The sequence below is a fragment of the Hypanus sabinus genome, chromosome 28, assembly GCF_030144855.1.
Source record: "Hypanus sabinus isolate sHypSab1 chromosome 28, sHypSab1.hap1, whole genome shotgun sequence".
Taxonomy (NCBI): Eukaryota; Metazoa; Chordata; class Chondrichthyes; order Myliobatiformes; family Dasyatidae; genus Hypanus; species Hypanus sabinus.
Genome location: NC_082733.1, coordinates 26544808 through 26556054, shown reverse-complemented (window position 1 = coordinate 26556054; position 11247 = coordinate 26544808).

Below are 11247 nucleotides of genomic sequence, written 5' to 3'. Positions count from 1 at the left end.
ACCTCAATAGAGTGGATGTGGAGAGCATCTTTCCTATGGAAGGGAAGTCTAAGACCAGAGGGCACAGCGTCGGAATAGAGGGACGTCCTTTTAAAATGTAGATGAGGAGGAATTTCTTTAGCTAAGGAGTAGTGAACCTGGAAATCATTGCCAAAGGTAGCTGTGGAGGCCAAGTGTATCTGCATATATTTAAGGCATAAGTTGATAGACTCTTGATTAGTCAGGGCATGAAGGCATACGGAGAGAAGGCAGGAGATTAGGGCTGAGGGGGAAAATGGATCAGCCATGATGTAATGTTGGAGCAGACTCGATGGGCTGAATGGCCTGCTTCAGCTGTGCTATCTTATGAACAGATGGGCAAGTTGCAGTACATATTTTTGCAAGACTTTATGTTTGCTTGTTCTCTTGTGCAATGCATGTTTTGCATCTTGGCCCCAGAGGAACATTTCTTTGTTCAGCTGTATTCATGCATGGGTGAATGATAACAATTTGACAAGGTCAGGTGGATATAATAAGCACCTGAAGGTGGTGCTGTGGTACTCCAAGGAAGACACCTAAACTGAAGCAGATTTTCCATCCGTTATTGTGAATAATTTCACTTTCAAGGACTAAACTCATGTTTAGAATTATTTATATTTTATTTGTACCACTTGTCTTCTTTTGCGCATTGGTTGTTTGCCTATAGTTTCTATTGTTCTTTATTTTCCTGTAAATGCAAGGACGTGAATCTCAGGTAGTATATGCTGACAGATAAATAGTTTTCAAAATAAATTGACTTTGACTTGGCTGTTCCAGCCAAACCTGTTTCGTGTTTAGACATTAACTCCCTCGCTGGACACGTCATTACTCTCTAGCTCTAGCTCAGTCATCAGTGCATACATCACCAATGCTAAAACCACACATGGCCAGTAAGGACTCTGACTCTGAAAAATCCTAGTCCTCATCCCAGAGGGAGAGACACTGATCTTAAGCAACATCAATGCCGGCATAAGAGGAAACCCTCAGGCAAGGAAGTTTTGGCAGAGGGGGTGAAGGGAAAGCTAACTCTTTACAGGGCCCTTTTCCTGATAATGCTCAGAAACAAGAAAAAAATCTGCAGATGCTGGAAACCCAAGTAACACACACAAAATACTGGAGAAACTCAGCAGGCCAGACACTGTCACCATCTCTGGCCAAGAGCCTTCATCAAGTCTCTAGCACAAGATCTCATGGCAATAGCAATAACGCTGACCCAGACACCAGAACAGCTTAAATTGAATTGCCCTTGCAAGAGACTGCAGTGGGAAAGCAGCCACCCATCAATACGAAATCAGTCTTGAATGCCCTGAACTCCACCACAACTAGTGACTGAGAAGCGACTTCTGATTCTTTACCAGAAAGCAAGTGGGCTAGATTGACCTGGAGACTAAGAAGCTGATGAACTGCAAGCACAATATGCTTCTGGATGAATGCTTTACTATGCTCACAGGACATCTGAAGTCTGAGATCCAACATAAAGCTTTAGGTCTAAGAGATGAATGGTGGAAAGGGTGCAGGAGATAAAGGCACTCACTGATGACCACTGCTTTCTGTACATTAAGGAATTAGGAGTTATCTTAATTATGCATTCTCCAGTTATGCTGGGGAATGGCTCTGGTCAGCTATGATCTAGATTATCATTGGCTTATTATTGTCACATTACCAAGAAAAGCTTGCCTTAATAACAATCCAGATCAGGGGTTCCCAACCTGGGGTCCACAGACCCTTTACTTAATGGTATTGGTCTATGGCATTTAAAAAAAAGTTGGAAACCCTTGATCTAGATGAATGCTAAATCTGGTTTGTAGGGCTGGAAGACACACATCAAAACTGTTTTTATTATTCATTTGTTCTAAAAGATCTTTGATAAAGAGTTTTGACCAGCTGCTAATCCGGACAACAGAAGTTTTGAGAGGAGGGGACTTCAATCAGGTCCACTGCCCAAGTACAAAGACAGCAACGGGTCACTACAGCGAAACAGAGTTTTGACCAGTAACCTATCGGAGTTTGGGATTGATTGGCATGAGCAAATTAAAGGCAGGCAGGGGCATGGGCAGCAGGCAGAGCGGAGAGAGTCAGAGTGGTGATCTTGAAGCTCCACAGGGGTCTGTGTTGGGACCAATTCTTTTTACATTAAAGGTCAATGATTTGAATGATGGAATTGGTGGCTTTGTTGCAAAGTGTGCAGGTGATATGAAGATAGGTAGAGGGACAGGTAGTTTTGAAGGAGTAGAGAGGCTACAGGAGTTAGATCAGGAGAATGGGCAAAGAAATAGCAGATGGAATACAGTGTTGGGAAGTGTACAGTCATGCACTTTGGTAGAAGAAATAAAAGGGTTTACTATTTTCTACATAGAGAGAAAATACAAAAAACTGAGGTGCAAAGCAACTTCAGAGTCCTTGTACAGGATTTTCTAAAGGTTAATTTGCAGATTGAGTCTGGGTTAAGAAAGGCAAATGCAATGTTTGCATTCATTTCAAGAGGATAGAATATAAAAGCAAGGATGTAACTTTGAGACTTTATAAAGCACTGGTGAGGCTTCACTTGGACTATTGTGAGCAGTTTTGGGCCCCTTATCTTAAAAAGGATGTGCTGAAACTGGAGAGGATTCAAAGGAGGCTCACAAAAATGATTCCAGGATTGAATGTCTTGTCATATAAAGAGTGTTTGATGGCTGTGGTCCCACATTTACTATAGGTCAGAAGAATGACAGGAAAACTCATTGAAACCTATTGAATGGTGAAAGGCCTTGATAGAGTGAATGAGTGAATGTGGAGACGATGTTTCCAATGGTGGGATTGTCTAGGATCAGAGGACACAGCCTCAGAATAGAGGGGCATCCCTTTAGAATAGAGACGAGAAAGACTTTTTTTAAACCAAAGAGTGGTGAAACTGTGGAATTCTTTGCTATAGGTGGCTGTGGAGGCCATATTTTTATGTATATTTAAGGCAGATGTTAATAGATTCTTGATTGGACAGGGCAAGAAGGGATACGGGGAGAAGGCAGGACATTGGGCTGAGAGGAAATTGGATCGGCCATGATGGAATGGCAGGGCAGATTTGATGGGCTAAATGACCTAATGTCTTATCTATAACTAAACACCCAAGACCCCATCTTGTTTATAAACCTTTCTAGATTCATGCTCACTGTTATATTGTTAGACATGTGGGCACACTCCATTCCACAGCAAACTATCCAATTAGATTCCTGATTCATTATTTTGCATTCCTCTGTCAAATCCCTCATCAGCCTCTTCTGCTTAAAACAAATCAGCTTCTTATAACTAAGATGCTTCATTCCAAGCAATATCCTAGCAAATGTCTTCTCTACCACTTCCGGGGAAATCATGTCCTTTCCAGATTGTGCTAAGCAGAAATACTCACAGTACCCCAGCTGTTTCCAAACTAAATACTTTGTACAGTTGTACCATGATTTCCTTCATCTCATATTCCCAAGTACCTTGTATTCTTCATTCATCGTATTTGAGTTTCCTCCTTCAGGTATCCTTGGACTTGCATGAAGTCTGTATGATCCTTAATTCTCCCTTTTTGCAATACTATTCATCATGTCCTACCCTTATTGACAAGGATAAAAGGCATCATCTCACATATCAGGAGTACATTCGATTAAAGTTTTCTCTATCTTCTATCAATATCATCCAGGAACCTACCACTATTTTGCTCAATGGGAAGAATACACTGATTTTTGAGTTATGTGCAAATTACTAGTGCATTAAAAGGCATTTTATAAATAATCAGATGAAATCGGGGCTAGTTGAACAAGAAAGTTATTGCAACAACAACTGCTGGAAGAACACAGTCAAGTGGTACACACAAAATGCTGGAGGAGCTCAGAACCTCTGGAGGGGAATTAACAATTGGCTTTTTGGGTCGAGCCTGATGAAGGTCTCAGTCTAAAGAGTCAACTGTTAATTCCCTTCCATAGATGCTGCACGACTTACCATATTCCTTCAGCATTGTGTTGCATTTGCAGAATCTCTTGTGTTATTGCGTGAAGCAGCATCTTTTGGGTTGGATTGGAAGCAGTGAAGATATTGTTGACATATTTGGGTCAAGACCCAATCTTGGCAGAGTCAATTGTCATTGGGTGGTCCATCCAACTAGAGTGAGCTACAATACCCCATGATTAAAAATGGCTTTGCTACAACCTTTAACCTTACTCTCAAACTACTTACCCACTCACAGGAATTACACAAAACATCAGTGAGTTCCACATTCCCAGATGTCCCTCAAATTTCAAGAATTGCTAAACCCTCAAGAAAGCTGCATACCGGTCAGAAGATTATTTTTAAAGTTTTGCAAAGTAAATATCAAACTATCTAGTCAGCTAATGTCTGGTTGTTACACCAGTGAATCCAAGCTTACTTGTTTGTTTACGTGTGGATCAAGGTCAAAGATTAATTAGTCTTGTTTGCATGCTACAAACCCATTAACTGAAAGATCCTGGTGGAGATGAGTCAGGGAAATTTACATCATTAACAAAAATAATCAAAATCTCATGCCAACCACAATTATTTTAGGGTGTGTATTCAAGTGCAATGCTCAAAATAAAAACAAACTGCAGCTTTAAAGGAGCTTTTGCATATCAGCCTGGCAAAGTGTTACGGATGGAATGCTTAATACCAAAATTCTGAGACTCTTGAGAACCCAGTTTGAAGCTATATTTGGTGATTGCTTATAATACTTTCATAACTTTGGCTTTTACCTCAAGTAGAACATTTAATTAAAAACAACATAGTGGATAAATGTTTGAGAGCAACCCTCATACCATGTAACATCAGTCAGATATTTCAAAGTTATTTTTAAAATTGATCGATGTATACTTTAAATTAGTCTTAGCAAGATGGATGCATTTTACTTTGGATATCGCAGCTGAAAACTTAATCAGTTTAAAATTCTGAATTTGACAAAGATAAAGTTTACAGTATGCCTGGAGCAGGGGTTCCCAACCTGAGGTCCATAGACTCCTCGGGTAATCATAGGGGTCCATGACATAAAAAAGGTTGGGAGCCCCGGTTGAGAGTTGTGTCACAGAAAGGACTGCAGTAAATCAACACTAAGTTCACATCATCACTGTAGTCTGATTCACATTCAAGCCCATGTACCATTAGTTAACAGATTGCAATTAATAGTAGAGAAGGGGTAGGTGATATTAATAAACAACTGAGTCCATGCTATCTACATCTATTTAAATAACTGGCAATATTATACAACCATAGTGTTAATTTTAGCTGGATGAGATGAAGGAGTGGAGGAGAAACTGAGTGCAGAGTTCTGATAATTTTCCTGCAAAATACAGAGGCCAGTTTTCCAAGCTGCAATGAAAACATCTTCATTGAAAACTTGATGGAAGAGCCCTGAAAAGGCCTCTCTGCTGGCAAAGTTGAGAAGTTAAAAAAGTCTCTGATGAAACCCAAGGGAAAGATGGGAAACAATTTTTCCTAATGAAACAATGTGATGTTAATTTCTGGGATTTTCCTGGTGTTGAATATAAATTGACGTCCAAATTTTAGCTGCTCACATACAATTCTTAGTCCTTGAAAACAACCCTATATCATCAGCTCAATACATACAATATTTATCATTAACAGAATAAGTTACTGGAGCTTCCAGTCTTTGGTTTCATCATCATGTAATCAAACAGGTACCTTTCAACCCCAGAAATTCCTCTTGCAGAAGTGAGACCGTTCAGTCCATCAAGGATGATAGACTAAATTGGTTCTACCAAAGCTGCAAAATGATATCAGCTCATAAGTTACCAATTCTGATATGTATGATCTTTCATAAAATTAAATTTCCATTGATGACTACTTCTCCATTGATACATTGAAAGAGATTGGAGAAAATGTCATGAACATTATTACAGCTGAAAATTACTTTGTAAAGACAAATAAGGAGAAAATTAGCAAGTTCTGATCCCAATAAGCCAAGGTACATATTGGCACCAAGAACTTTGGTAGCAGAAGTAAAGAGGATGATTTGGCAGATGAATATGTGGCTAAGGAACTGGTGCAGAGGGCAGCTTTTCAGATTTTTGGATCATTGGGATCTCTTCTGGGGAAGGTAGGAACAGTACAAAAGCGACTGATTACTCCTGTACCCAAGAAGGACTAATATCCATGTGGGCAGGTTTGCTAGAAATGTTGGGAAAGGACTGTAAATTAATTTGGCAGGGACTAGGAAACAGTTATAGTACTGATGGAGCAGTTGGTGTACAAGCAGAGGCAGTGTGTAGTAAGACTGCCAGCAAGGACAGGCAGATAAGGCAAAATTCCAGTCAGTGGAATGAGTTGTAATGTAATGGGAACAAAATAGAAGTGTGATGAATACAGGACTGAAGGTGTTTACATTAAAGCATGCAGTATATGAAATAAGGTAGATGATCTTGCATCGCAGTTAGAGATTGCCAGGTATGATGCTGTGGAACTTACTGAGTCATGGCTGAGGGAAGATCATAGTTGGGAGCTCAACATCCAAGGATACACATTGTATTGAAAGGACAGGCAGGTAGGCAGAGGAGGCAGTGTGACTGTTGAAAAAATTGAAATCAAGTCCTTGAAATGACATAGGATCAGAAGATGTAGAATTGTTGTGGGTAGAGTTAAGAAACTGTAAGGGTAAAAATCCCAAGCTGTCCAGGAGCTTTCCAAGCTAAAGGAACCCTTAGGAGGCAGTGATATGATAAAATTCACCCTACAATTTGAGAGGGAGAAGATGAAGTCAGATGCATCAGTATTAGAGTGGACTTACAGAAGCATGAGAAAGGAGATAGCCGAAGTTGATTGGACGGGGACACTAGCAGGGATGGTGGCAGAGCAGCAGCAGCAACAACAACAACAACAACCATCCGGAGTTTCTGGGAGCAATTTGGAAGGTGCAGGATAGATACATCCCAAAGTGATATTGTAAAGACAGGATGACACAACCTTGGCTGACAAGGGAAGACAAATCCAACACAAAATCAAAAGAAAGCATACAATAAAGCAAAAGTTAGTGGGATTGCGAAGCTTCTAAAATCCTACAGAATGCAACTAAAGAAGCCATAAGAAGCGAAAGACAAAATATAAGGTATGCTAACCAATATATCAAAGAGGATGCCGAAAACTTTTCCAGATACATAAAGAGTAAAAGAAGCGAGTGTAGATATTGAACTGTTGGAAACTGATGCTGGGGAGGTAGTAATGGGGGTCAAGAAATGGCATGTTAAGTATTTTGCATCAGTTTTCACTGTGGAAGACACTAGTAGTCTGCCAGATATTTGAGTATGTCAGGACAGAAGTGAGTGCAATTACTATTACAAAGGCAAACATGCATGGGAAGCTTGAAGGTAGATAAGTCACCTGGACTAGCTGGACTATACCCAGGGTTCTGAATGAGGCAGCTGAAGAGATTATGGAGGTATTAGTAAAGATCTCTCAAGAATCACTATATTTTGGCATGGTCCAGGACTGGAAAATTGCAAATGTAACTCCACTCTTCAAGAAGGGAGGAAGGCAGAAGAAATTATAAGCCAATTAGCCTGACCTCAGTTGTTGGGAAGCTGTTGGAGTTGATTAAGGATGAGGTTCCAGGGTATTTGGAGGCACATGATAAAAAGGGCCAAAGTCAGCATGGTTTCCTAATGGGAGAATCTTGCCTGACAAGGAATAGATAAAGGAGAATCAGTGGATGTTGTGTACTTGGAGTTCAAAAGGTCATACACGAGGCTGCATAGCAAGCTCAGAGCCCATGGCATTACAGGAGGATACTAGCATCGAAAGAACATTGGCTGATTGGCAGGAGGTAAAGAGTGGGAATAAAGGAAGCCTCTTCTGATTGGCTGCCGGTGACTAATGATTTAATTCTGCTGGGGTTGGTATTGGGACCGCTTCTTTTTATGTTGCGTGTCAATGATTTAGATGATGGAATTGAAAGCTTTGTGGTCAAGTTTGCAGACGATATGAAGTAGAGAAACAGATAGTGTTGAGGATGCAGATTCGGAGAATGGGCAAAGAAGTGGCAGATTAAATAAAGTGTTGGGAAGTGGACTGTCATGAGCTTGGTAGAAGGAATAATAGTGTAGATCATTTTCTAAATGGGCAAAATTTCAAAAAAAGTGCAAAGGGAGTTGGGAGTCATGCTGAGGCTTTATAAAGGCATTGGTGAGGCATCACTGAGAATTATAAGCAGATTCAAGCCCCTTATCTAAGAAAGGATATGCCAACATTGGAGAGTTCAAAAGAGGTTCACAAAAGTGATTTAAGAATTTAAAAGCTCATCATGAGGAGTGTTTGATGGCTCTGGGCCTGTACTTCTGGAACTTAGAAGAATGAGGTGGGTGGGGGGGGGGGGGGGGTATCTCATTGAAACCTATTGAATGTTAAAAGACCCAGCTAGAGTGGATGTGGAGAGGATGTTTCCTTTAGAGGGGGAGTCTAGGAACAGAGAGGTGCCCTGTGATGGGGGGGGGGGGGGTGCCTTATTTCGTTTGTGGAAAGTCATTAAGTCATTTCTGTTGTGGTTAGTTAGTTTTGAATCTGCAGCTGCTTTTCCCATTGGATAGCAGTCTGGTGTTTGTTTCAAGTATCCTAGTGTATAAAATAGCATGTGGAATGGGCTTGCTTTTTTGTTTAAAAAAAGGCACTGTTGCGCATAAAAATTTGGGAGATATACTCTGTGCACATTTTTAACTAAGTATGTTTTTTGAACATATATAGGCTTGTTGAATATTCAGCTTTGTAGTGTTTGTAATTTGGGGAACATGAATGTTTGCTTCAATCTTTACTGTTTGTAAACTAATGATTAATATACCTACTTGAAGTCAGTGCATTTCCTGTCTCACTTGCCAGACCCACAGATCTGATTCTACATTACAAGGGCACAATAACGGAAATGAGGAGGAATTTAAGCCAGAGGTGGCTGTGGAGGGCAGGTTATTGAGTGTATTTAAGGTGGAGCACAACAGATTCTTGAAAGTCAGGGTGTGAAAGGTTACAGGGAGAAGGTAAGAGAATGGGATTGAGAGGGAAATAGGTCGGCTATGATCAAGTGGCAGAGCAGACTCAATGGGCCTAAAGGCCTAATTTTGCTTCAGTGTCTTATTTTAGGATGCAATATAACAAGTGCAAAATAGGGGAATTTTAGCTTGAGTATCATTTTATGTGGGCTGTGACCCCCAGATCCAATTAGATCAAAAGCACGAAGGCAAAATACACCAAATGATGCTCGTGTCACATAATGTGAAGAATAAATAAAGTCTAAAAAGGTTTGAGCCTCATTGATAGTGTTATTCAGTTGCCATTAACTTGGTGATTCTTGTGGTATATTTCTGATAGTTGGTGTTAGAGAAAACATCTGATAGCAAGTGGAAATATTTCTGTGAAACCATGCTTGCTGTTCCAGTATATCCAGAAATTGCTTTGAAGGATAGAAATTATTGTTCTATTTATCTGGAGAAACAGACAGCCTTACTGATGCTGCCCACCTCCCCATCAGTGTTACCAATGTTACATATGTAAAGATTTACTAAACCAAACTATCTGCATCTTTGGATGGACTGATACCTAGTTGACTGAGATTATGCCTGAATGTTGTTTCAACTAAAGGCTTAATTATTAGTTGCTTATGAATGGGTTTGCAACTTCCACACAAATGTTTTCAGAGTGTGTGGGCTTAAGAAGCAAAATTAATATAAACAATCGAGGATAATCTAAAATAAGCATGCGTTAGTAACCAAAGATAAACTTTAATCATATTGAAATGCACTTTCAGAAGGGTAGGCATTGAGATATCAATAAAAATTGTGTTCATAAAATAAAATGCTTTGCTTGTTTTATCTTGCATATATCCAAGTCCAATTCATATCAAAATGTTGATCCTATACAGTCAGCATTTCTTTTTGTACCTTTACTGAAGATAGTGATCTTGCTATTTAAGCAACAATCTATTAATCCCATTAATTTTAACCCTGGTCCTGCAGTTATGCAATATCAAGGGTAACCATACCACGTTTCAGCAGACTAAGCTCATTTATAGCACGGTAGTGATTACATTACTGAACTAGTAATTCATAATTCTAGACCAACAATCTTGCTGTGAAATTTAAATTCAGTGGATTTAACAAATTGCCTATTTAAAAATAGTTCTGACATAAAACTGACTTGTACTGACATAAAACAGAATAATTGTAAAAAAACCAACCTGGTTCATTGATGTCCTTCAATGGAGGAAATCGGCAGACTTTACCCAGTCTTGTCTATGCAACTCTAGACAACATTAACTGCTCTCTGAAATAGCTCAGCAAGTCATGATATATGTTCTCAAGGGCAATTAAGATGGGCATTAAATGTTGGCCTAACTAGTAATGGCCACTGCTTTAAAATCTTCCCAAACCCATTTCAGATTAAAAGGCACCAAGTACAGATGAAAACTACTTACTATAAAAATTGCATAGGTCATTTTATTCCCATCTAGCAGATTAACAATGATCAAATATTGAGTGAGAGATGATTCAAAGTTTGGCTGGTACACTGCCACAAGATCCTCTTCTTCCCCCACATTCATGTGAAGCATCTGATGGGGCCATGGGTTCACATCTCAATACAATGCTGGCATATCCAACAGTGCAGATGCACAAGAGTAGGCTGCATTATCTTGGTTAAATCCTTTACGTTTGCCCATGACATCTATTAAACTTCTCAGAGGATAATTGCTCTAAAGAATGATAACTTTATCTGACTACACAAGTCTCTAATCTGATTAGAGTTGGAATAGTTCACAATTAACCCTTCAACATTCAAGTTGAGAATATATCCTTCAGGGCACTTGTTCTTTTGCATACTTTACCCTTTTCTGGAAAAACTTAATGACACTGAGGCACTTGTTCTTGGAGTACATTCAGCCTGCATAACTGGGAGTAGGCAGAGTTACCGGAGCTAGGAAATAATGATCAATGAAGCAGAAAAGAAAAATACCATACTTGGAGAAGTACAAACTTGAAATTATGCATGTGAGTACACAAATCATATTAGACACTCCAGTTCATACTGTGCAAGTGTAACATATCAAGTAATGACATGCCCAGTTTTAAGACATTATCCCTGCAGTTACCTCATTCCCAGAGAATCTCAGTTGAAACAGAAACCAGTGAGGTCATCAAATTATTTGACAAACCATACATGGAACTAATAAGTGTGCAGTTTGATCTCTGTATTGGGGCAAAATAAATT